Here is a 27,566-nt window from a genome sequence, read left to right as displayed (position 1 = left end):
TATCTTGCAAAATATGTTATAAATTGTACAGGGGATAATATACCTCTTATTGTAAAATCATGGACTTTAAGGGGTATATTTACTAAACTGTGGGTTTGAAAAAGTAGAGATTTTGCCTATAGCAACCAATCAAATTCTAGCTTTCATTTTCTAGTATGTACTAAATTAATGATAACTAGAATCTTTTTGGTTGCTATAGGCAACATCTCCACTTTTTCAATCCCGCAGTTTAGTAAATATACCCCTAAATGTCCTTTTTTATTTTACTATAGCGGGTAGCTTATTTATTATTTTATATAAGTTACAAATAATTTTCCTTGTACGAGGTGATCCTCGCATCCTGGTGTATTTTACCCTGTTCCGAAGTTGCAGTGTAATTTATCCTGCACACTTTCAAAATTACTAAAGTTTCAGAAGTGACCTCACTAATCAGTTAAATGATCATCTAATAAAACACAAACGTAAGGCTGTAGCAGCAATTTCTATATAGTTTAATGGCACTTGTATCAAGCTATGGGCCTCATGTAGAGTTGGACCCAGTTAACGACGTAAAACACGTCCAAAAAAGGACATGTACTCTGAGCTGCATATACCTTAAGTTACATGCGACTCAGTATACTATATTAGCTTCATCTGCTGCGTGAACATAAGCATATCATCAAGTTGATGGTGACTGCTGTTTAATGTATGAAAAAAATGAACAAATAATGTTATTTATAAAATAACAAAAAAATTCCTCCCTTACCCGGCCAAAGTGATACCAGCATTTATAGCCTGGGCTGGTTGCATTAATCTCAAAGGGACATCCCCCCCCCCCAACAAGAGCTGCAACCAACCCTAAGCACAGGCAGTGTAAGGTCCCCGTGTCATAATATCTCACAGCCCCAGCAGGGCGAATTGATCCCAAATAGGGCTCCTCCCAATACACGTGTCCCGTGACTGTTAATAAACAGTTAAAATATATTTCAGCATCATTTGTGTGACACTACTGCTCCCAGCAAGACCTGACAGCTCTAAACTGCTTGGGCATGCTGGTGCTTGTAGAACTACAAGTGACAGCATGCCTGTGACTGCCAGAGCATGCTGGTGCTTGTAGAACTACAAGTGGCAGCATACCTGTGAGTGCCAGAGCATGCTGGTGCTTGTAGAACTACAAGTGACGGCACGCCTGTGACTGCCAGAGCATGCTGGTGCTTGTAGAACTACAAGTGATGGCACGCCTGTGACTGCCAGAGCATGCTGGTGGTTGTAGAACTACAAGTGACAGCATACCTGTGACTGTCAGAGCATGCTGGTGCTTGTAGATCTACAAGTGATGGCACGCCTGTGACTGCCATAGCATGCTGGTGCTTGTAGAACTACAAGTGACAGCATACCTGTGAGTGCCAGAGCATGCTGGTGCTTGTAGAACTACAAGTGACGGCACGCCTGTGACTGCCAGAGCATGCTGGTGGTTGTAGAACTACAAGTGACAGCACGCCTGTGACTGCCAGAGCATGCTGGTGCTTGTAGAACTACAAGTGACAGCATACCTGTGAGTGTCAGAGCACGCTGGTGCTTGTAGAGCTACAAGTGACGGCACGCCTGTGACTGCCAGCGCATGCTGGTTCTTGTAGAACTACAAGTGACGGTACACCTGTGACTGCCAATGCATGCTGGTTCTTGTAGAACTACAAGTGACGGCACGCCTGTGACTGCCAGAGCATGCTGGTTCTTGTAGAACTACAAGTGACGGTACACCTGTGACTGCCAGAGCATGTTGGTGCCTGTAGGACTACAAGTGACGGCACACCTGTGACTGCCGGAGCATGCTGGTGCTTGTAGAACTACAAGTGATGGCACGCCTGTGACTGCCGGAGCATGCTGGTGCTTGTAGAACTACAAGTGACGGCATACCTGTGACTGCCGGAGCATGCTGGTGCTTGTAGCACTACAAGTGACTGTACACCTGTGACTGCCAGAGCACGCTGGTGCTTGTAGAAATACAAGTGATGGCACACCTGTGACTGCCAGAGCACGCTGGTGCTTGTAGTACTACAAGTGACGGCACACCTGTGACTGCCAGAGCACGCTGGTGCTTGTAGAACTACAAGTGACGGTACACCTGTGACTGCCAGAGCACGCTGGTGCTTGTAGAACTACAAGTGACGGCACGCCTGTGACTGCCAGAGCACGCTGGTGCCTCTAGAACTACAAGTGACGGCACACCTGTGAGTGCCAGAGCACGCTGGTGCTTGTAGAACTACAAGTGACGGCACGCCTGTGACTGCCAGAGCATGCTGCTGCTTGTAGAACTACAAGTGACGGCACGCCTGTGACTGCCAGAGCACGCTGGTGCCTCTAGAACTGCAAGTGACGGCATACCTGTGACTGCCAGAGCATGCTGGTGCCTCTAGAACTACAAGTGACGGCATACCTGTGAGTGCCAGAGCACGCTGGTGCTTGTAGAACTACAAGTGACAGCACGCCTGTGACTGCCAGAGCATGCTGCTGCTTGTAGAACTACAAGTGACGGCACGCCTGTGACTGCCAGAGCACGCTGGTGCTTGTAGAACTACAAGTTACGGCACACCTGTGAGTGCCAGAGCACGCTGGTGCTTGTAGAACTACAAGTGACGGCACGCCTGTGACTGCCAGAGCATGCTGCTGCTTGTAGAACTACAAGTGACGGCACACCTGTGACTGCCAGAGCACGCTGGTGCCTCTAGGACTACAAGTGACGGCACGCCTGTGACTGCCAGCGCATGCTGCTGCTTGTAGAACTACAAGTGATGGCACACCTGTGACTGCCAGAGCACGCTGGTGCTTGTAGAACTACAAGTGACGGCACACCTGTGACTGCCAGCGCATGCTGGTGCCTGTAGAACTACAAGTGACGGTACACCTGTGACTGCCAGAGCATGCTGGTGCTTGTAGAACTACAAGTGACGGCACACCTGTGACTGCCAGAGCACGCTGGTGCTTGTAGAACTACAAGTGATGGCACACCTGTGACTGCCAGAGCACGCTGGTGCTTGTAGAACTACAAGTGACGGCCCGCCTGTGACTGCCAGAGCACGCTGGTGCTTGTAGAACTACAAGTGATGGCACGCCTGTGACTGCTAGATCATGCTGGTGCTTGTAGAACTACAAGGGACAGCACACCTGTGAGTGCCAGAACACGCTGGTGCCTGTAGAACTACAAGTGATGGCACACCTGTGACTGCCAGAGCATGCTGGTGCCTCTAGAACTACAAGTGACGGCATACCTGTGACTGCCAGAGCATGCTGGTGCCTGTAGAACTACAAGTGATGGCATACCTGTGACTGCCAGAGCACGCTGGTGCTTGTAGAACTACAAGGGACAGCACACCTGTGAGTGCCAGAACACGCTGGTGCCTGTAGAACTACAAGTGATGGCATACCTGTGACTGCCAGAGCATGCTGGTGCCTGTAGAACTACAAGTGATGGCATACCTGTGACTGCCAGAGCACGCTGGTGCTTGTAGAACTACAAGTGATGGCATACCTGTGACTGCCAGAGCATGCTGGTGCCTGTAGAACTACAAGTGATGGCATACCTGTGACTGCCAGAGCATGCTGGTGCCTGTAGAACTACAAGTGATGGCATACCTGTGACTGCCAGAGCATGCTGGTGCTTGTAGAACTACAAGGGACAGCACACCTGTGAGTGCCAGAGCACGCTGGTGCCTGTAGAACTACAAGTGATGGCACACCTGTGACTGCCAGAGCATGCTGGTGCCTCTAGAACTACAAGTGACGGCATACCTGTGACTGCCAGAGCATGCTGGTGCCTGTAGAACTACAAGTGATGGCATACCTGTGACTGCCAGAGCACGCTGGTGCTTGTAGAACTACAAGTGACGGCACGCCTGTGACTGCCAGAGCACGCTGGTGCTTGTAGAACTACAAGTGATGGCACACCTGTGACTGCCAGAGCACGCTGGTGCTTGTAGAACTACAAGTGACAGCATACCTGTGACTGCCAGAGCATGCTGGTGCCTGTAGAACTACAAGTGATGGCATACCTGTGACTGCCAGAGCACGCTGGTGCTTGTAGAACTACAAGTGACGGCACGCCTGTGACTGCCAGAGCACGCTGGTGCTTGTAGAACTACAAGTGACGGCCCGCCTGTGACTGCCAGAGCACGCTGGTGCTTGTAGAACTACAAGTGATGGCACGCCTGTGACTGCTAGATCATGCTGGTGCTTGTAGAACTACAAGGGACAGCACACCTGTGAGTGCCAGAACACGCTGGTGCCTGTAGAACTACAAGTGATGGCACACCTGTGACTGCCAGAGCATGCTGGTGCCTCTAGAACTACAAGTGACGGCATACCTGTGACTGCCAGAGCATGCTGGTGCCTGTAGAACTACAAGTGATGGCATACCTGTGACTGCCAGAGCACGCTGGTGCTTGTAGAACTACAAGGGACAGCACACCTGTGAGTGCCAGAACACGCTGGTGCCTGTAGAACTACAAGTGATGGCATACCTGTGACTGCCAGAGCATGCTGGTGCCTGTAGAACTACAAGTGATGGCATACCTGTGACTGCCAGAGCACGCTGGTGCTTGTAGAACTACAAGTGATGGCATACCTGTGACTGCCAGAGCATGCTGGTGCCTGTAGAACTACAAGTGATGGCATACCTGTGACTGCCAGAGCATGCTGGTGCCTGTAGAACTACAAGTGATGGCATACCTGTGACTGCCAGAGCATGCTGGTGCTTGTAGAACTACAAGGGACAGCACACCTGTGACTGCCAGAGCATGCTGCTGCTTGTAGAACTACAAGTGACGGCACGCCTGTGACTGCCAGAGCACGCTGGTGCTTGTAGAACTACAAGTGACAGCACACCTGTGAGTGCCAGAGCACGCTGGTGCTTGTAGAACTACAAGTGACGGCACGCCTGTGACTGCCAGAGCATGCTGCTGCTTGTAGAACTACAAGTGACGGCACACCTGTGACTGCCAGAGCACGCTGGTGCCTCTAGGACTACAAGTGACGGCACGCCTGTGACTGCCAGCGCATGCTGCTGCTTGTAGAACTACAAGTGATGGCACACCTGTGACTGCCAGAGCACGCTGGTGCTTGTAGAACTACAAGTGACGGCACACCTGTGACTGCCAGCGCATGCTGGTGCCTGTAGAACTACAAGTGACGGTACACCTGTGACTGCCAGAGCATGCTGGTGCTTGTAGAACTACAAGTGACGGCACACCTGTGACTGCCAGAGCACGCTGGTGCTTGTAGAACTACAAGTGATGGCACACCTGTGACTGCCAGAGCACGCTGGTGCTTGTAGAACTACAAGTGACGGCCCGCCTGTGACTGCCAGAGCACGCTGGTGCTTGTAGAACTACAAGTGATGGCACGCCTGTGACTGCTAGATCATGCTGGTGCTTGTAGAACTACAAGGGACAGCACACCTGTGAGTGCCAGAACACGCTGGTGCCTGTAGAACTACAAGTGATGGCACACCTGTGACTGCCAGAGCATGCTGGTGCCTCTAGAACTACAAGTGACGGCATACCTGTGACTGCCAGAGCATGCTGGTGCCTGTAGAACTACAAGTGATGGCATACCTGTGACTGCCAGAGCACGCTGGTGCTTGTAGAACTACAAGGGTCAGCACACCTGTGAGTGCCAGAACACGCTGGTGCCTGTAGAACTACAAGTGATGGCATACCTGTGACTGCCAGAGCATGCTGGTGCCTGTAGAACTACAAGTGATGGCATACCTGTGACTGCCAGAGCACGCTGGTGCTTGTAGAACTACAAGTGATGGCATACCTGTGACTGCCAGAGCATGCTGGTGCCTGTAGAACTACAAGTGATGGCATACCTGTGACTGCCAGAGCATGCTGGTGCCTGTAGAACTACAAGTGATGGCATACCTGTGACTGCCAGAGCATGCTGGTGCTTGTAGAACTACAAGGGACAGCACACCTGTGAGTGCCAGAGCACGCTGGTGCCTGTAGAACTACAAGTGATGGCACACCTGTGACTGCCAGAGCATGCTGGTGCCTCTAGAACTACAAGTGACGGCATACCTGTGACTGCCAGAGCATGCTGGTGCCTGTAGAACTACAAGTGATGGCATACCTGTGACTGCCAGAGCACGCTGGTGCTTGTAGAACTACAAGTGACGGCACGCCTGTGACTGCCAGAGCACGCTGGTGCTTGTAGAACTACAAGTGATGGCACACCTGTGACTGCCAGAGCACGCTGGTGCTTGTAGAACTACAAGTGACAGCATACCTGTGACTGCCAGAGCATGCTGGTTCTTGTAGTAATACAAGGGACAGCACACCTGTGAGTGCCAGAGCATGCTGGTGCTTGTAGAAAAAGCTAATTGTAGTGAAATGCGCGTTGGCGTTCTCTCTATTGTTTGTCTTAAACTCCTGCATGCCGCTACACACGCTACTATTAATTATGTTTTAATATCAAACCAGATAATGAAGGATTAGGGGGGAGACTGTAAATGACAGAATTGGAGCCCTCAATTGCTGTAGTCATAGGCACTAGATGAATGAATGATTATCTTACCTGTGTGATTGCTGGAATAGGAATCCATAGTGGATGCATGTCCTTGTAGCTTATTGAGCACAATAATTATGAATCTACCATTCAATTTAATGAAATCTATTACATAGTGTGGATGAATGTAGCTCTCATATAGGATTCTATACACTCTTAATACACTACAATTTTCATATACAATAAGCAGAGGGACTCTTTATTATCTCTCCAGTCAATGTGGGGACATGTAATAATTTCTATACAAGTGACTAAATATAATTTATTTTTTGCATACATAAATGTGTATGTGAGAGTGAACACTAATAGTATTGCAGATTTCTGATTAACTAGTGTGAGAGACTATAGCTGAATCTTACTATTAGAGCAAGTTAATGGACGTACCATCACTAAGAGAAACAGAGATACAGCACAGATCACAATATTTTGGTTATAAACACGAGTATAAGATCTCTTCCTAACAGCATTGCACCTATTGGCTCACAAGCCAATATGACAAACTGAATAGTCAATTGCAACTCATAGATAGTGAGAGTTAATTCTGGTTGCAATTCAGACATTACCATCAGTATCTGTAAGCGGTAATGGTAAATTGAATAGATACTTAGATATCAGTATCTTATTATGGGGAACTTATGTTAAATTAGTACAACCCCTCAACAGGAATATGTGTGTATTTGCAGCGGCAAAATAATTATATAAAAATCACGCGGAGTCATTATTGTTACACAAATAGAAGTGCTTTATTCCATACAGATATAGAGAATAACGCATATGCAGTCAGTGACTGCAATTTTAATCCACTTTATTTACACTTTATAAGCACTGTCACTATACTAGTTCACCATTTTATATTTCGCTACTTTTCTTGAATCAGGATTTATCACTATTTTAATGACAATCAATAAAGTTTATAAATGTTACTAGTTAGAACATCCCAGAGTACCCCAATAGAACACATCCTTTCTCTTTCCTTTTCTCAGCCTTGACTGGTTGCAGTAATTTCAAAGCGACAGATAGTGTGTATCCCCCCCACAAGAGCTGCAACCAGCCCTGTGCACAGGCAGCATGAGGTCCCCTTGTCATAGGGGTAGATTTATCAAACTTCTAAAAAGGAAAATAGGAGATGTTGCCCATAGCAACCAGATTCTAGCTATCAATTATCTAGAATGTACTAGATAAATGATAGCTAGAATCTGACTGGTTGCTATGGGCAACTACCACATAGTATCTTAGAGCCCCTGCACAAGGAATTGGCTCCTCCCAACACACGTGCCCTATGGCTGCTAATAAATAGTTAAGATATAGTTCAGCATTAGTTTTGTGACACTAATGCTTCCAGCAAGCCATGACAGCCCCATACCTCTTGGGCATGCTGGTGCTTGTAGAACTACAAGTGACAGCATACCCATGACTGCCAAAGCATGCTGGTGCTTGTAGGACTAGCATCCAGGGCTAACAGGGACCTGTCGGGCACCAGAAAATTTTTGGTTAAAAATAATTAAAACACTGCAACAAAATATTTTACTAAAATAAACACTCTTACCAATTTATTACCCACCTAAATCCAGGGGGAATCATCTTTAGTCTTCCAGTTTTAATCTAATGGGGACACTGCTACAGTGATTCTGCTATGTTTGTGGGTTCTTCTTTCTTTAACTAACTCTTATACTGGCAAAACATGGGACAGTCTTGCCAATTTAGTTTTTGGCTTCATATGGGTGCAGAGTTGGATGGGATCAAGGCGTTCAGGGCTCAGGCTGATTGGCCGAATCACGCAGGGCCTGTTTTTGTGGTTGGCCTATGAAAGCACACACAGGCAGATGTTGTCCGTCTGATATTTACAAACATTCTTGCAAATGATCAATCATTTAAGATCATATAATTCTGGGACATACTGGTTATTTTGTTGGTATTATGTGAGAAAAATAAAAGAAGAAAATCTCACTTACCTGTGCTTCTCCTATATGGCGGCCCCCACAGTGTCTGTAAGCAGGAAATCCTCATTTCAACTCCTGGTGGAAATGTCAAGGTTTGAAAGCTCATGGGAGAGGGACCTTGATCTTGCCATTAGGGGGCAGATTCAAAGAACAACGCGGGGTGCTCATCATTACCGTTACTATGGTAATTGATGTGCATTATTACCACTAGTATGGTAATTTCAACTCTTGAGTTTTACTCGTGAGCTGCAAACAAAATCTGCGTTAAAATTACCACACTAGCGGTAATGATGGGTGCCATGTGTTGTTCTTTAGAACAACGTGGGGAATTTAATCTACCCCTAGGAGTTTGAAAAAAGCTTTGCTGCTTGGACTGCTACAGGTTGGAGACTTGTACCTATTTATCTGCAGAGTCAGAGGAATGACAGAGTGCAGGTTAGTGAGATTTCCCGGGACTAATAGTTGACCAGCTCCTTTGACTATTCTTTGCTTTTGTCCAGTTTTCTTGTTAACATTTTTTTTTTTCATTCTTCACACATCATCTATTTAATCACCTTATGCAGTAAGTCATTTATTTTAGATAATGATATATCAATAAATGAGAAGAAGTCCTTTTATCCATACCTTGAATTGCATCTCAACATGATCAATCAGTCTGATTGATGCCAGTCTATAATTCAGTTCCTGAAAACCAGGATAGAAAATAACAAACCTATCTATAACTGCCGGGTACTACTCTGAAACCGCATTGTTGCATTGAAGCAACATGATGAATTAGGCACTTAGTCCTTAGCCCGACTATTTCTTTTATTCCAGTATGATAATTTTTGGCACCAGTCACATCAGACTATGAAAAAAACAAAGCAAAACGGAGCTGGCGAGAGCTGGCAGGTTCTTTTGCATTTATGTTTTCAAAGCATTTATCAACTGCTTTAGCAATTTATGATAACAAAGCATATAGCAGGTAGGGCAATACATCAATGTAAGATAGTTATTACAACTGGAATAAGTGATTTTTCTATGAATTTCAAATGGGTGGTGATCGTAACGTAAATAACTGTTTTTTACTTGTTACAATTTAAGTTCTCTGCTGTTATTATGACTTTCAGAAATGTGAGAGCCAGGTGTGTGATAGAGATCTTATAGCTGACAATGTGTTCACTGTACAGCCAAATGCTTCTCTGTAGCTCATCAGATATCATGTGGTTTATATAGGAATATAGTTACAAGGATATAGTAACAAGATTATGACTGGACGAAGAACAATACGCCATTGTCGTTATACAGCTTTTCATAAATATTAGCACATTTTGAAAGTTAGAGTTTCTTAATAAAAGAAGAACACATTTCAAAGATATAATCACACATTCTCATGGGAGCATAAGCAAATCTTTTAATAACTTGTAAATCCTTTCGTAAAGTACATATAATGTAATATTAATTGAACAGGTAAGAAATTACAAGCTGCCACTAAACAGCTGTCAAAAGTGTCTACTTTATATCCAGGAGAGTGTTACCCCATTCTCAGGGGCGCACGCAGGATTTTTAGGGGGGAGTTTCCCCCCCACCCCAAAAAAAAAAAGTGAGAGAGCAGCTCCGTTTCGGCGCTGTCAAAGAAACGTCCGTGGCAGTGCTGTATACAATACAGCACCGCCGCGGACGCTTCTTTGACAGCGCCGCGGCTGCTGTATAGTACAGTGCCGCTATGTGGGGCACTTCGTTAGCGGAGGGGAGGGGTTTCTGGAGACCCAGAAACCCCCCCTGCGTACACACAATACTGTACAAAAGTTTTAGGCGGGTGTGGAAAAAATGCTGCAAAGAATGCTCTCAAAATAGAAGTGTTAATTACATTTTTTATTTTTATCAATTAACAAATTGCAAAGTGAATGAACAGAAGGGAAATCTAAATCAAATCAATATTTGGTGTGACCCCCCCTTTGCCTTCCAAACAGCATTAATTCTTCTAGGTACACTTGCACACAGTTTTATAAGGAACTCGGCAGGGAAGTCGGTCCAAGCATCTTGGAAAACTTACTACAGGTCTTCTGTGGATGTAGGCTTGCTCAAATCCTTCTGTCTCTTCATGTAATCCCAGACAGACTTGATGATGTTGAAATCAGGGCCATATCATCACTTCCAGGACTCCTTGTTCGTCTTTACGCTGAAGATAGTTCTTAGTGACATTGGCTGTATGTTTGGAGTCCTTGTCCTACTGCAGAATAACTATGGAGCCAAGCAGACGCCTCCGTGATAGTATTGCATGATGGATAAGTACCTGCCTGTATTTCTCAGCATTGAAAACACCATTAATCCTGACCAAATCCTCAACTCCATTTGCTGAAATGTAGCCCAAAACTTGCAAGGAAATTCCACTATACTTCACTGTTGCCTGCAGACACTCATTATTGTACCGCTCTCCAGCCCTTCGGCAAACAAACTGCCTTCTGTTACAACCAAATATTTCAAATTTTGACCCATCAGTCCAGAGCACCTGCTGCCATTTTTCTGCACCCCAGTTCCTATGTTTTCTTGCATAGTTGAGTCGCTTGGCCTTGTTTCCACGTGGAAGGTTGGCTTTTTTGCCGCAATTCTTCCATGAAGACCACTTCTGGCCAGACTTCTCCGAACAGTAGATGGGTGTACCTGGGTCCCATTGTTATTTTCCACTTCTGAGCCAAAGGGCTGGAGATAGCAGTAGTGAAATAGATTGCATGGCTAAGTTAGGTTTAGTAGATTGCAGGATTAAGTATAATCAGAAGTAATTCAGTATGCAATAGTATTGCAGGGTTGACTTTAGTTAAAGCAGTATTGTAGGGTTAAGATAGTAAATACATAAAATAGTAGTTATTGCAGGGTTAAATCGAGTAAATAGATATTTATAGTATTGCAGGGTTGTACCTGGAGAAGTGATGCAGGGTGTATGCTCAGTTGTAGTATTGTCCTCACTCATATGCAAAACAGTAATATGTCTGATTATATAGTCAGCAGAAGTTTTATACCCTCAGCAGTACTAGAGTACTTACTAGTATTCCAAATAAAACGCTCAGAATTAGGAATATGCCCAATAATAAGCTCCACAATAATTGTTTGCCACCTCATGTTCTTGTTGGTTATAGAGGTGTCCCAGCATTTTAGGCTGACAAGGAGCATGCTATGAAGTTGTACAATGCTTGCTTCTACCCGGGCCAATTATCAGCAAGTGACCATCCTCCTCATATCACTTCACACTAGGGGGTATATTTACTAAACGGCGGGTTTGAAAAAAAAAAATGGAGATGTTGCCAATAGCAACCAATAAGGTTCTAGCTATCATTTATTTAGTGCATTCTATAAAATAAAAGCTAGAATCTGATTGATTGCTATAGGCAACATCTCCACTTCTTCAAACCCACAGTTTAGTAAATCTAGCCCTAGGAGTGATACGAAGTGGCATAGTCTTTCATCCTAGCCGGTAGTGCCAAAGGAACTTTTTTAAGACTTAGGGCTTTAGCCATGTGACTCCAGACACCAAATTCCCAGAATAAACCTCTAGAACCAGGCTAGCCATTGTCTATAGCAGCCCCATTTCCCCTAGTGCTGACCTTGCTCATTGGTACGCAAGTAGAGGTTTATTCTGAGATAGTTACTGCACCAGAAATATTGGAAAATAACAATCATAATAATACAGGGGACGGAAAAAGCGCAGGTACTCATTAGGCCAGAAAAAATAAAAAGGATAAAGGTTCAGTGTCCAAGCAGAGGTCAGGACAGGCAGCAATCCAGGGGATGATCAAAAGTCCAAGCAAAAAGGACAAGGCGATTGGCAATCCAAAGAATGGTCAAAATTCCAAATAAAATATCAGGTAGGCAGCAATCCAGAGAATTAGGCAACATCAGTACCAGAATCAGAACCAGGCAGTAAGCACCTACAATAAGGAAACTGGATCTATCACGGACAGTGAGGATCACACTATAAGGCAGACAGCCAATCAAAATGCTCACTAGAAGCCACATCCCCTCAGGACTTACTTTTTGAAGCATATCAATGCTTTTGAGTTAAGCTCTGTCTAATGAAAACCTATTTTTATGCAGAAACTTGTAAAGAACATAAGCGAATGACTGTGTTTTTTTTTTTTTTTCAGAATCAATTTATTTTGCTGTGCTAAAATTGCTTGATGTGCATGCTATAGCCTGCACTATTATTTTGTTGAAAATTGCAGTGGAGATCATACTGTTATATACAGTGTAAAGATCATTTTAAATCTGCTTTATTATACTAGAGTGTAATCATGGCAATTATTTTCCTCTACACTGTGCTTATATAGCTGTGCCTTTAGAATATCATGAAATTAGAAAAATAAAGATAGTTTGGAAAATTGGGCATTATTTTCATTTTAAGGGAGAATGAATATAACAAAGTTAACTGGGTTTGAAAAAGTTATAGTTAACAACTGCTTTTGAAGCTCTACTGTGATTTATTAAAACATTATATTTATTCTGGAGATAGTAAGGGTTAGTTTATACTTTATTTTTGATACATGTACAGAAACCTTGTTAATCTGCATATAGTAATTTCTAAAAAATATATAATGTACTTATCATGGGCCAGAGCAGCCCCCTTTTGTAGCCAGGGGGGGGGGGGGGGGGGGAGGGGGAAGGGGGGGTAGTCAAATATTTTTTCAAATGGCTCAAAGTATATTTGATTTCAACAAAAATCTCACATGGGAGTACACTCATTATACTTGGCAAGAATAGTTGTATAAAGCACATGAACATATAAATATATCTAATATATAAAAGCCTAGCGGCGTGTGTTAGTGTGTGTGTGTGTGTGTGTGTGTGTGTGTGGAAAAAACTACCAGGTGACAGAGTGCTCAAGCTGCAGCGCCACCTGCTGGGCGGAGTTATATGCTACACTGACCTACTAAATTCTTAGCATTATCTAATATATAAAAGCCTAGCGGCATGTGTTAGTTTGTGTGTGTGTGTGTGTGTGTGTGTAAAAAACTATTTTCTCAGAAAGGGCTCATCCAATTGACCTGAAATTTGGTATACTGACATTATTTGACAAAAAATTATAATAGTGAAGTCAGTTAACTTCCATCATCCCCCCTTCCCCCCGTGGGAGGGGTAGTAAAGGCTAAATTTACGAGTTGAGGGGTCAAACTCATTTTCGTGAGGTAATTTTACCTCATGAACACATATGCTGTGTTAGTGTGTGTGTGTGTGTGTAAAAAACTACCGGGTGACAGAGTGCTCAAGCTGCAGCGCCACCTGCTGGGCGGAGTTATATACACTGACCTACTAAATTCTTAGCATTATCTAATATATAAAAGCCTAGCGGCGTGTGTGTGTGTGGCGATGAAGATGACAAGAACCTTTTTAACACCTTACGTAGCTTGATTTGACTAGAATGCATGAGTATCATGCACGGGTTAACTTGTGTATATATATATATATATATATATATATTTTGAATCAAGTCCTGTGCGCTTGTTTTCAGTTGTGTCTTTTTGCACCTACTATAGCTTAGGACCTAGCTTAGGTGTAAATGCCGACGGATAGTGATGACACGGCATAGTCTTCCAATTAAAAAGTACATAAATGCGTATACTATAAAAATGTATGTACACTACGCATTGAAATACTATTTATATAAAATGAAAGTAATAAATAAAAAAATGTTTTTTATATTTGAAATTAAATTTCACATGTGGGGACAGATTTATAGTTGGACAGGGCATGTCCTAGATCAACTTTTAATTTCAGTGTAAAAATAAGTGTCAAGTATTTGTGTGCTGCATGAACAAACAGCCAGTATTTAACTTATGTGCAAAATAATAACCTAATTTGCACCCCTTGCATTGTAACATGGTTTGTCCAGGAGCAAACTTGCTCTGTTTTTTGCAGTGCTCTCATTAATGACTCAGGCCCGATGTCTTTAATGTTTTGTGACTATTGACTTTCCTTCAGAATTCAGCAGCATATGGAAGTAGATGAGGTTGCGGATGATGCACTGGGGCTAAAAGCTTTCTGAATCCAAGACTTTTCTGGGGTTTTTTTGGAGATAAAAGGTTAATTTACTGTTTGGGCTTTTTTTGTTTTATTTTGTTCTCCTCACAATGCTGAATAGTTTTACATTACCAGGTAAATTTATTGGCAGGTAAAATAAGAGTTCCCTGATCCTTCTCCCCTAGAGGCTGTTACCATTTTCACATTGGTAGAATTGTTGGTATAACGTCTATCAGCCACACTGCCAGAGACAGACAAGGTGTTGGAATAGGAATCCTTCTTTCTCAATACTGCACATTCCGAATCATACCCTCGTAACGCTCCCTCTCCTTATCTTCCTTTGAAATCCACAACATTTGTCTCTTCTCTCCGATTTACTGTGTTTCCTTTCTTTTGACCTACATTCTCTTTACTAAAAGATTTCAACATTCCCATTGACAACACCCTTGTCCATGTCACCTCAAATTTCTTTTGCCAGTTTCCTCCTATGGTCTCTACCATTGGACTTCATCTCCCACCCACTGTGGTGGACCTCATATTCTCCTCTCCATCTGTAGTTTCTCAACTGACCTTTCCCGTTCTTCGATTATCTAATACCCTTTTATTTAACCTCATACTCCTCCCTCTGGATCTAAAGAAACTATCTCTTGACCTAGCCTCTCTCTCTTCAACTACCGCCTATTTCTCTTCTACCCTTTGCATTCACAGAACTTGAGTGCATTGAGTTTAATTGCCTATCTCTTGCTTCATTCTTGCCTCTATAATTGGGATCACCCCCCCCCTCAACATTCCACTGAGACTGTCCTTACAGAAGTGATCTACCTACAGCAGTTTCTAAGAGTCATTTCTCCATACTCATCCCCCTGGACCTCTCTAGGAGTCACTTCTCCATACTCATCCCCCTGGACCTCTCTAGGAGTCACTTCTTCATACTCATGCCCCTGGACCTCTCTGTTGCTTTTGACACCGTTGATTATCCTCTTCTCCTGCACACTCATCAATCCTTTGACTTCCAGGACACAGTTCCTTCCTGGTTCATTTCCGTCCTATCCATCTGCTCTTCTGCTGCCATTCCCACTATCACTTGGGGAACCAATATTATCTGCCCCACTTTTCTCACTGTACACATCCTCTAATTCATTCAGTACCACCCCTAATCTAACAACATTGAAATCTACTTCTCCTCCTCTGACCTCTCGCCATCTCTAATATCTTGTGTGACCAACAGACTCTCTGGTATGTCCGCATGGATGTCCCTAAAGCTCAACATGTCCAAAACAGAACTTATCATTTTCCCTTCACCCAGAGTCACCGCTTGTCCTCAAAACTCCCTCAGCGTCAACAACACAATTTCCTCATCCTTGGTGTCACCCTTGACTCCACACTCTGCTTTCCTGGAGTCTATTTTGTAGTACTGTTGCCTCCACCTTTAAAATAGTACTAGAAGATGCCATTTTCTTACCCAAGACACAACCAAAACACTTATCCTTTCTCTCATCATCTCCAACTAATGCTACCTCTTCACATCTGTAGTTCACTACACCCATATGTGCCACTTAAATTAGTCCTAAAGGCCATGGAAAGGCTTATCTTCCTTTCTCACTATCCCACATCCACCACATCAGTCTGCAAATCACTAAACTGGCTCAACATGTCCTCCACCATCCAATACTCACCGTCATCTACAATTGCCTAAACAAAACCGCTTTATACATTTTATTCTAATCTCGAAATACACTCCTTCATGTTCTCTTAGAACTGCTTGTGATTTGCACCTCACCTCCTCTCTCACAGCCACCTCTCACTCCCTCTTGCATCTGCCATTTGTGAGAAGTGATGCACAATTAACAGTGTCCAAAAAAGGTGCTGTAAATTGAGATAAAAATGTGGGTAATAGGTAAATAAAGCTGGATTTGTAATGTTTTGGTCAATTTGTATAAGTGTGAAAATTCGGAAACAGAATTTCTGAGAGAATGTTTTTACAAGAATGCAGTCACATTTGCAGTTGTTCAGAACAGCGGAGTCATTATTAAGTTATAGGACCACTCTTGTTTTATAAGGAATAAGGTAAAGTGTAGGATTAAGATATTAGGTGCTCAGCAAATGTTTGGAGTTGTTGTTTGGACAAGTTTGGCAGATTTCTGCAGTTTACTAAACGCATCTATAATTATTTTTATGTGCATAAAGTAGAATATAAAGAATAGAGTGAAAGAAGAACTATAAGCTTCCTGGTCTGGTAGAAAGGGAATGTATTTGTACACTCTGATGTTTTTTTGGGAGGCCTGACATAGTAAGACCTGAATGTACCTGACATTGTCACTGACGTAGACATAATTAAATATTGTTAATTACACTCTATTTATTGACACATGAAGTGTCCTCCAGAGTGGTTGGTGGATCAGATAATAACTGTTCCTTCATCTCACAGTGGGAAAAGAAGTCTTTATCAGGAAGACACCGTGTTTGAAGACTGGTGCCAAGTTTTGGGCCCTGTAGTATACATAAAAACACCAGAGCGTGATGTGTATTGCAGTCAGCTTTCAAGGTTATTAGTTCTACATAAGTATGAAAGAGAGCAAGTATGAAAAATAGTTTCAAGTGAAGTTACAGTTCATGTGCCATAAGGGCTAAATTCTGTTGCAGAATATTAGGGCATTTTACAGTAATCTACAGTTCAAGAGAAGCTGTTAAACGGTGACTGGTTCCACTTTGACTTTTTATCTATTACACATTGTCTTATGCATGTTGCATTAGGATGAGCCGTTCATCCTGAAAGAGCATTTAAAAAGTGTTCAACCCCACTTAATATAACCTGCCCCCATGTAGTAACTAGGGGGCCCTTCTGGAGCCCATCTTTATCTGAAGCTGGGACACTGACTATGGCTGGAGAACTCAATCTGCCCAGTCGTTTAATTGAAGCTCCATAGAACTCTTTACAAGAGGACTGGACAGATTGTAATACTGAGAAATGGGAACGTCATGGACTTCCACTCGGAGCAGAGGTAACAGCTGAGAGTGAGCTGAATCATGTGCTTCCATAGAATGTAGGGACCCTGTTTTTTGCTGTTAAATACACAACGCCTCATTAAGACTTGCACGTAAAGGTGTTTGAGCACAGATGAGTCTGCACATAGTATTTTGAGTAGTACACATATGAATATATCTACAACCTTAATGCTAGCATACAGATATGTCCAGAGCAATGGGGATCCATCATCATCATCAGCTCCGAAACTTACACCCGGTTTATGTTGATGCATAATTTACGTCTCGTGACTGTGTTTCAAGATCCATGTAATTCAGAACAATCTGCAGTTCAGATGTGCTCCTTAACGCGTGTCTGTTCTCCTTTACTATAGCGATTCGGCTTTCCAAGCACAAAGGAACACAAGTGCAAAATACTTGCGACTCTAAATATGTACACAAGTTGTGCACATGCGCAGTGTGATCATTTTGCTCCAAGATCTTTGTGCCACTTTACATTGCTCAAACGCACTTGCGTGCAACTCTTAATAAAGCACTATGTATTAAAGAAGTAAATAGCTAATGTAGAATCTAGTGATCAGGTAGCTTACATGAAAATCAGGTACAAGGAAATAAAATAGATATAGATATGTGGATGTTATTAGTAGCTCTTTTATTTAACTCAACTTGTATCTTAGGTTTATTGGTCTCAAACCTAAAACATACTTTCCCACTCTCCCGGAATGTCTGGAAGACTCCTGAATTACGGGTAGGTCTCCCGGACTCCAGGGAGACCAGGCCACTCTCCCGCATCTCCCACCTTCTAGTGAAGTAGGCAGGACGGGGGTCTCCATGACGCAATTCTTGGTGACTCGCATCAGTTTTTGGACCCTGACGCGATTTGCAGAAACTGCCCCCCCCCTGCATCCTCACACCCCAATGGGATCAACCGGAGGGAAGCTTTAAAAAGTTAACATGTATGACCTAAAATAAAAATAAACACCCTGATTTGATGACATTGATTATTTTACAATAATATTAAATTTGTAACAATGGATGTAACTAATGATGAGTGTATTTCTCTTGCAAAATACACCATTATAAATCTAGGAGCAGGACCAAGCTTACTGTGAATACATCTTAGAGACATAGTTCAGACTATAAAATCACCTCCTTTGTCTTTTAGAGCAACGCTGCCATCAAATATATTGAAGCAAAAGATGAGTGTGCTCCTGAGAATGTAATAAAATATAGGGGTAATCAATTATCTTGCCATAGCACATAGACAAATGCACTTTTACCCAGAAAGAATACTTCCTTATTCCACAAAGGACCTTTCCCTTGTTAAGACAAATATTTCATGGATAAATCCCCAGAATCTCTTATTGTTTGTAGAGGAAATGAAACACTTGGTATAGTTGGCCAGCAGAGTTCTTCTGAGATTAAATGTTGTGCTGCTAGCTCTGAATTGTAATATTGCAAACATACAAATGGATATGGAAAAACAGGACAATTCTGTATTTCTGCAAAGCTGACAGATTTAGCAGTCACATATCTCTAGTTGGATAACAATGTGGTAGGGCTTCATATTTTTTTTTGTGAATAAATGAAACCCTGGTAAAATCCTGTGTACTAAAGTGGGCCATCTGCATGCAGATGTTAGCTGTCAAATTGGTACTTTGCTAAATATATGGCCCTCAACATCGCAGACAAAATCCATTCTAGTCTGGTTTTGATTTTGGAAGACTGGAATATTTGGTTACTGGATGAAGAGGAAATAGGAATTGCGCCTTTACTTTGTGTGCTGCCCATTTGGTTCAATATCTAAACAAGCAGATATGATCAGTTTTGCTTTTTAAGTGTATACACATCGTCATTAGTAGAGAACAGGTGATGAATCATGGATGTAGCATGCACTATATTGTTCTATCTGTCATCTGATCTCTATCATACTTGCCAACTTTTCCTCGTTGGCTTCAGGGAGATCCCAGGGGAGGTGGGCGTGCGGGGGTGGGGCTTGACGAATCGCATCAGTTTGGCTCCACCCCCTATACGGTTGTCACAATTTTGTCCAATTACAGCAGGGGGCGAGGCTAAGATGACGCGATATTTGTATCATTAAGCGAGAACCGGGAGGTTGCCCTGCTCTCCCGGGAGGTCTCCCAGACATTTCAGGACAGTAGGTAACTATGCGTTAAAGAAAAGCAGCTAATGAATCTCTAGAGACTGAGGTACCTTTTACATTTCTGTCTCCATTACTGAGGTCATGTTGTCTTAGTCTCCATGAAAATGGCCACCTCCATAGGCATCAGCACATGGACATAGGACACAATTTCTGAACTGTGTCATAATGCCACAGATGGCAAAGCCAACCACGTCTTGTACTGGGTCAGCATCAGGGAGAATGCCAGACTCTTCAGGGAGTGAGGGAGATCATCCCTATTTCAGGGAGTCTCCATGACATTCAGGGAGAGTTGGCAAGTATGATCTCTATTAGTACCTGTAAAGTGTACATGATCTCCCTACTGCACCATACACCAGTTACCATGCAGTCAGGAGCACCAACGGGGTGGGTACAAAGCAACTGGGCCTAGGCATGCTTAGGGTGCCTAGTAGTGGTGGAATTTAATGGAGCTGTGTAGAGCTGATAACACAAAATGTGGAAGAGGGACAGTGCAGACTAATAACAGAAAGCTTGAGGCTTCCCTCTCAGCAGGACCTGCATACAATAAATCTACTGGAGGTTGGATGGAGGTTAAATGCCCATCTGCATGTGTCCTGAAAGCGGATGTAACATTTTTTTGTTGCTTTTGTTTTTGTTTTTTTTAATAAGAGATCTGCTGGGAACATTTGAAATCCTAGGTGAATGTTACTGTTTTTGTTTTAAATCACATTAGTCTGAATTACAAACCATTTTAATCTAGAATATGGATTCCTCTTAGCTTCATTTGACAATCACTCACATCGTCCACGCAATCTACAGTTCCAGGCTAATTTGCTTTTCTCTACTGACTTGTGGTCTTTATCTAGGATACATTATCCACCGTCAATTAGTATTCATTTCCCTGGGACCGCATTTACAATGGGGTAAACTGACATTTGAGAGTGTGCTCTACTTAATACTGACTTACAGTGGCAAATAGATGTTTACACTTTCAGTTTTATTATGTCACCAAAAGCAACAGGATTCATACATTTTACAGCTAAGTCTCCAGCGACTGCATAGGCTGAGCATGGTCATGAGCACCTCTGTGAAGGGGGTGGATTAAATATACGTAAAGAGCTCCGTGAAGAAGAGATTGTCTTCACCAAAATATCTTCCCCAGAATTGCTTTATCTCATCCAAGTAGTGACACATTCTGTTATCCTTAACATTGGGGAGCACGGTGGCTTAGTGGTTAGGGGTCATGAGTTTGATTCCCGACCATGGCCTTATCTGTGTGGAGTTGGTATGTTCTCCCCGTGTTTGTGTGGTTTTCCTACGGGTGCTCCAGTTTCTTCCCACACTCCAAAAACATACTGGAAGGTTAATTGGCCGCTGTCAAAAAATTGACCCTAGTCTCTCTCTGTCTGTGTGTGTGTATGTATGTATGTTAGGGAATTTAGACTGTAAGCTCCAATGGGGCAGGGACTGATCTGAGTGAGTTCTCTGTACAGCGCTGCGGAATTAGTGGCGCTATATAAATAAATGATGATGATGATGATGATAATGATGGTGATAGTGGGATTACATGACTTATTAGTAGCTATGGATAACATTGATTTGTACCCAGATCCCAATGCGCTAGACTAGGGAAGCGCACAGCAATTTGGAGGGTCTGTTCTAAATCCATTTACTGACAGGTGTCCAGATGACACACAATTCATTAACTTGAAGAGTATGTTCTCCTTCTAAGTATGGGCCATGGTCCTTCATGTTTATCTGATGCTCAGATATCCATTCTTCCTCTGCCATTACTGCAAGTAGCACATGGACTGTAACCCATATCAAACACGTGTTAGTGTTGATGTATCTGTCTAGTTTCTGTTATAGCCATAAAACTAATATTTTCTGATTTGTTGTTAGGGTTTATAATGCATCTGGGTTACTTGAATCAAATTATTATTATTTCTTATAATATACCTCGCAAATAGTGTAAGAATGTACTGTAATATTTGGTTATGAAGGATAAAGGAACTTGTAATTAAACAGCATCTATGTTATTAAATCCTGGGGAATTGGGGAGATATGATGGAGATATAATAAAATTTGAAATTAGAGGACATAGGCAATTTAAAAGGAACTTTAAAGTCACTAATTAGTCCAACTAGGAACAATAAAGATTATGGACTCGCAGACATATATACTGTAGCCATATGAAACGTCTATCTGATAGTACTGCTATACCATTTAACCAATAAACTGATTTTATTGTTTGAGATTCAACACATACAGTTTCCCACGTATGGGAAATATATTTGAAATGATTGCAAGTCTAATTAATATATCCACTCATACTGGTACACAAATGCTATAAATTGTCCTCATTTTGCTCCTCCAATGAATGTCCATACTTAACCATTTGACAGCTACACAAACTACAAAAGTGATAGAATGAGTATGGTTTTGCTTGAACAACATTCAGTAAAAAGTGTCTCAAATAAACCGATAAACAGGATGTAGTCCCTGTAATAAAATATTTATGTTAATTACAGATATTCGGCAAGGAAGGCTCAAAATAAATTGTGTTTTTGATCTACAGCATTTCAAGTTTCTGTGCAATTTGTGCTATGCATGATGTGTCAATAAGAAACTTGCAAAGAGCTATTTAACAGGATAAACCTGTTACATATATCTAGAGGTTAGCAAACATGGAATAGTTTGTAAATTCTAAAATAATAAAGAGTTTGCTGTGCTAAATGGGAACAATGGAGTTCAACATCGAAGATTATAGGTCAATATGCCTTTTAAATGGAAACTAGAAAAAAGTGTTAGTGAAACATTATTATTCTATGATTATCTTCATATATCATACTCAAATCACACAAGGATGGAATTGCAGAAATGTAGAGTAATTTGCTTTCCAATACAATGTATTATGGATGGGGAAAGAGCAACGATTTAACCATATGAATCTCTGTCAGGCTGCCAGGAATCACAGATGTGAGCTTTATCTAGTGTTTTGGGAGTTAGTTAAAATTATTGTTTTCATCTAAAACTTTCTCTCCCTTATTAGTAACCCCCATTTCTAAATCTGATCTCGTTTAGTCTAGTGGTCTGTCTGTGTCAGGCTGCGCTCAGCTGGATTTGCTCCTTTCCTGTTCTTGACTTATTCACATGGACGCACACAAAGGGACATTTATAAAACCACCGCCTGGTGCTCTAAACGTTAAAACTAAACTGTGTTTATCTCAGTTGTGGAAGAAATATAAAAATATTGCTATAGATTTACAGAGCATATGAAACTCTCAATATAAACCAAGCAAAAAACATGCACGGCTACATTTAGGGATGGCTTTCCGTGCACCTATTATGTACCATTTCCTAGCGAAGTGGGGGTATTTTTTTCCTGCATTTTACTCCTGATGACCTTTGAGCCTCATTGGGTGCACATCAATTTGTTTTGGTTAAGATCATACCTGCCTACTCTCCCGGAATTCCCGGGAGGCTCCCAAAATTCGGGGAGTCCTCACGGACTCCCAGAAGAGTAGGCAAAACTCCCGAAATTTGTCCAAATTCACGGCAGTAAATGGAGGGGGTGGGGCTTAATTGCGTCATTAAGCTCCGCCTCCTCCATTTAATGCCGGGAATTTTGGCTTTTTATAGTGGGGGCGGGGCTATTATGGTGACGCAAAATGCCACCACGCCCTCCTCCTACCCCATGTCACATGACTTCTTCCCCGGATCTCCCGGGGGAGAAATCTTAAAAGTGGGCATGTATGGTTAAGATGCACATTTGTATACACAAATGCCTATGCACACCAGAGCTGCACCAAAACCTTTCAAGACATTCTCTCTTATCTATATTACACTTTATACATTATGCTGTGTACTAATAGGGTTATGCTACTTCTGCATCTACCGCTAATACTGCCATGCCGTATCTGTACACTGTCGTAAGGCACAAGTACACACAGTTGTAATAATTATCATAGATTTATAGGGCTGAGTACACACTGCATTGTTTGCAGACGACTATCGGGCCAATCTCACGATAAACAACCGTTGAGCCCTATATCGCATTAGTGTGTATACTGCAACGATGAACGATTATCGTTCCAAAGCACATTGTATTGTTTCATTTGATTTTTAAACCAAACTAAAAATCTCGTTCAATGATGGAACAATGTCCTTCCAATCCTGCAGTGTGTGTGCACTCACGACCGGCACTGTCCATAGATCTTCAGCTGATGGTTATGACAGATGACGATCACAGATCTGAAAGTAAAACGTGTTTAGTGAGTACACATGAATCAGCATTCTGATCGGGACTTTTTTTTAATAAAAATTGTTGGTAAAATCGCCAAGGATATCGCATCAGGAGAAATTTTTTTATAGTGTGTACCCAGCATAAGGCACCAGAGAACTCCGCAGCCAGTGTAATAAAACAGTCCCCAAATAGAGGCTGCTGCTTCTTACAAAATAAATAATTAGAAAATGGGTGAAAAAGTCCTCAACCAACTCCAGAGCTAGACAGGTAGACCATGGGTTTCCTAACCCAAATTAACAATTTTTTTTTAAAAAACTAAGAAATCATCATATAATAAAAAACACCCAACCGCACTCTATGACCAACATATGTGAAATGACTACAGCGGAGAGTAACTGAGGCATGTCTTAACTCTGCTCAACTTAGCGCAACTTTTCCATACTGCCTCTCCTCTAGAAATGTGGCCATTTTGCTCTAAACATCTATATGCCCTGGTGCAAATCTAGATGTGGAATTAGTGGCGCTAGATAAATGAATGATGATGATGATGATGCATTTGTGGAAATAGAGACTGGTGCAAAGCTTTAGTTGTGCTACAGAGGGTTAATATTACACTTTGATAACTAGCTGTAGTGGATTTTTGTGATCTGACAGCTTCAGGTCATGTTTATACATGCCATATTGGATAAACAAAATTGTCACATATGCCCCTCTGTTTTACTGGGCATTACTAGAAAACTAATTGGAAAGTACTGTCTACTGTCTCTGCACATGTCACTCTTGCTTGTTTCTTCCCGTGATGGTTTATGCAATGCTATTTCTGGATGGCTGAGATATTTGGGAGTATTAGCATCAGCTTGTAAGTAGAGAACTTCTTTCCTTGCGTTAGTCTCGGCTCTCGGTCTCGAGTCCTGTGTAAAGCTCCCAGCTGATGCTTTAGTGCAGGATGCCCAAGCTGACAGTAAAATGTAATCCTCTTTTTGAAGGTAGCATAAAGTGTCTTGCAGAAAATGTATTTATAGACCGATCTTTACCATGTACTGTTTTCAAAGCCCAAGAACTTCCTAATTATCAGTATTTTTTTTTTAAGGAACTACCATATAGCGTAGTGTCAAATGTCGTATAAATGGAAGTCTGTCTAGCATTGTATATACTATTATACTAGGAATAAAGACGGCATGTAGTCTTGCCGTTTCACCTAAACAGACCAACAACTTTACCATACACCTAAACCACTGTCTGTTTCATCCATTTCCATTGGTCTTTCCAGTATTACGTGCTCAACACACTGAATTTCCGGATTTGTTGCAAGCACTTCTGCCTCACAGCGCTGGGGTCATGAGTTCAATTCACGACCATGGCCTTATCTGTGTGCAGTTTGTATGTTTTCCCTGTGTTTGTGTGGGCTTCCTCCAGGGGCTCTGGTTTCCTCCCACACTCCGAAAACATACTAGTAGGTTAATTGGCTGCTATCAAAATTGTTCCTAGTCTCTGTGTGTGTGTGTGTGTGTTAGGGAATTTACACTGTAAGCTCCAATGGGGCAGGGACTGATGTGAATGAGTTCTCTGTACAGCGCTGCGGAATCAGTGGCGCTATATAAGTAAATGATGATGATGATGATCACACGTATCAGCCATTTATATCATCTGACAGACCTCTGCCCGTGTCATTGGCATGTGCCATGGTTCACTAACCATGTGCATACAAAGCCGTTTTGATTTTCAGCAGAGCATTGCATTCTGGGTACTGTGGTCTGTTAATGCCACTTAACATAACAACCAACCGCCTGCCAAATTTTATATATTCGATGGTTGGAACTTGGTGCCTATTACTACTTTATAAAATATATACCATTACATTTACATAAGGGTTGATTATACTATATTACAATGTTTTATGTCTGTGGGGAGATGTATTTAAAATCAATATAAACCTGGCATTTTCCCATACTGGAACATTGTACTATGCAGCACTGTTATTGAGGTAAGGACAGTCTACTAAGGAACAGGTCATCCTGGACCATGACCTATTTTCAACAGGACTGTCCTAAATATATAGGAAACTAAAGCAAATTTGCATCGGCTAAAGAGCAATATTATGTTAATCCAAACTGACACGTTTCTATTTGTGGATATTTGTTCTTGTAATTATTTACTTTTACTGCCTGACAATAGCTGCCTCCTGGCAGGAGTAGATTTGTTGCTCTTTAATTAATGGCTCTGGGGCTCGGCAGATATTCCCAGTGATACAGAACGGTAATGTGCTCTCTCTGGGCTCTGTGTGATGTCTAGGAGAGCTTCAATAAATGTGCAGTGCATGGGAAAAGGTTTTGGCCCTGATTCCGGCATAATGCTACAATGTCTCTGGTTAGTTGCGCAATTATAGAACACCACAGTCAGTGTAATGTATATCGATCGGAGACTTTAGATATACCTCTTGCTGTAGCGTAGCCTGTGTGTGATGCGAATGTTGCATCCTAGATTTATCTATGGCTGGTAATGTTTTATAGGGACTTAAAGCGGACATGTCATCTACATACATCTGCGCATTAAACAGATATTTGAACAGACATTACATAGCTAGCCATAGGTTTATATTTTGTGTGTGTTACACCTGTGTATTTTATTAATTATGCACCTTTCAACATGCTTGTATGTAGTTAGTCATCTGCTGGGCAGCTCTATTAATATTAATAAGAGGGTGATCCGCCCATGTACTGGCAGGAGCATGCTCAGTGTGCCCATGGGAGGCATTCTGTGACATCATCAAGCTGTCCACTGTCAGTTCTCTGAATGATCACATGACCTCAGTGTCCAGGAACTTCTGCCTAGACCAACAGCTAAAGTAATACCTAAGACATTTATGACATAGGGAGTGGAGGGCATAGTTATATAGCTGAATTTGTTTCACCAATGGTATGTGTAAATGGTTTTACTCAGGCGTTAATATCATACATGCCCACTCTCCCGGAATTTTCGTGAGACTCCCAAATTCCGGGTAGGTCTCCCGGACTCCCAGGAGAGCAGGCCATTCTCCAGCATCCTGCCCACTTCCTAGTAAAGTTGTCAGAATGGGAACCCTCTATGATGCGATTCGTGGTGAAGAGCGTCATTTTGGCAGAATGACAGTTTTGTATCATTGCGTCCTGGGGGCGGGGTCAAAGTGACGCGATCCACCGAGCCGAGCCTCCTCCGTCCCCACACCCCATGTGTATGGTTCATATTTAATATAAAAAATGCATGACAGCTACATTTTAAGATCTTGTACCCAATTACGTTAAATTACATGCGTAATAATAATACTACTACTAGCTCTTTAAACAAGAGCACAACTCATGTGAATGGGTCAGACAATTAAACACAATTTTTCTAATGTCCCCCCACTCACCTGCTTTTTCACTTGCATTCTTGGTGCTTTATGTAAGCCGTTGTCGTGTGTTTTTTAAATATTTCTTCATTGGGTTTAATGCAAGTTAAATAGATTGAGGTCAGTGGATTGACCATCCAAACGCAAGTAAAAACGCTAGTTACCAACCGCATGCCAAACATGTCATTTTTGCATTTTACATGTGGCTTCCCTAGCTTTCAAACTTTGTACAGGCAAGTCAAATGCAAGTCAGTGCAAGGTACATGCCTATATTCACGAGTGAGATTGAAATGATAGATTTATAGTTTTACTATAGAGTCGCAGTAGAACAGTAAATGTAATTTGTTTGCA

General features: G+C 42.3%; 1 protein-coding gene across 3 annotated transcripts in view; it reads left to right on the top strand.

The window, feature by feature from the left end:
* The window catches only part of ERC2 (ELKS/RAB6-interacting/CAST family member 2), an 804,554-nt gene that overhangs the window by 33,107 nt on the left and 743,881 nt on the right, over positions 1-27,566 (top strand). The gene's annotated exons all lie outside the window — the stretch shown is intronic.

The sequence above is a fragment of the Mixophyes fleayi genome, chromosome 8 (assembly GCF_038048845.1).
Source record: "Mixophyes fleayi isolate aMixFle1 chromosome 8, aMixFle1.hap1, whole genome shotgun sequence".
NCBI lineage: Eukaryota > Metazoa > Chordata > Amphibia > Anura > Limnodynastidae > Mixophyes > Mixophyes fleayi.
The sequence above is the reverse complement of the archived record's forward strand: the minus strand, read 5'-3'. Positions and strand labels throughout refer to the sequence as shown.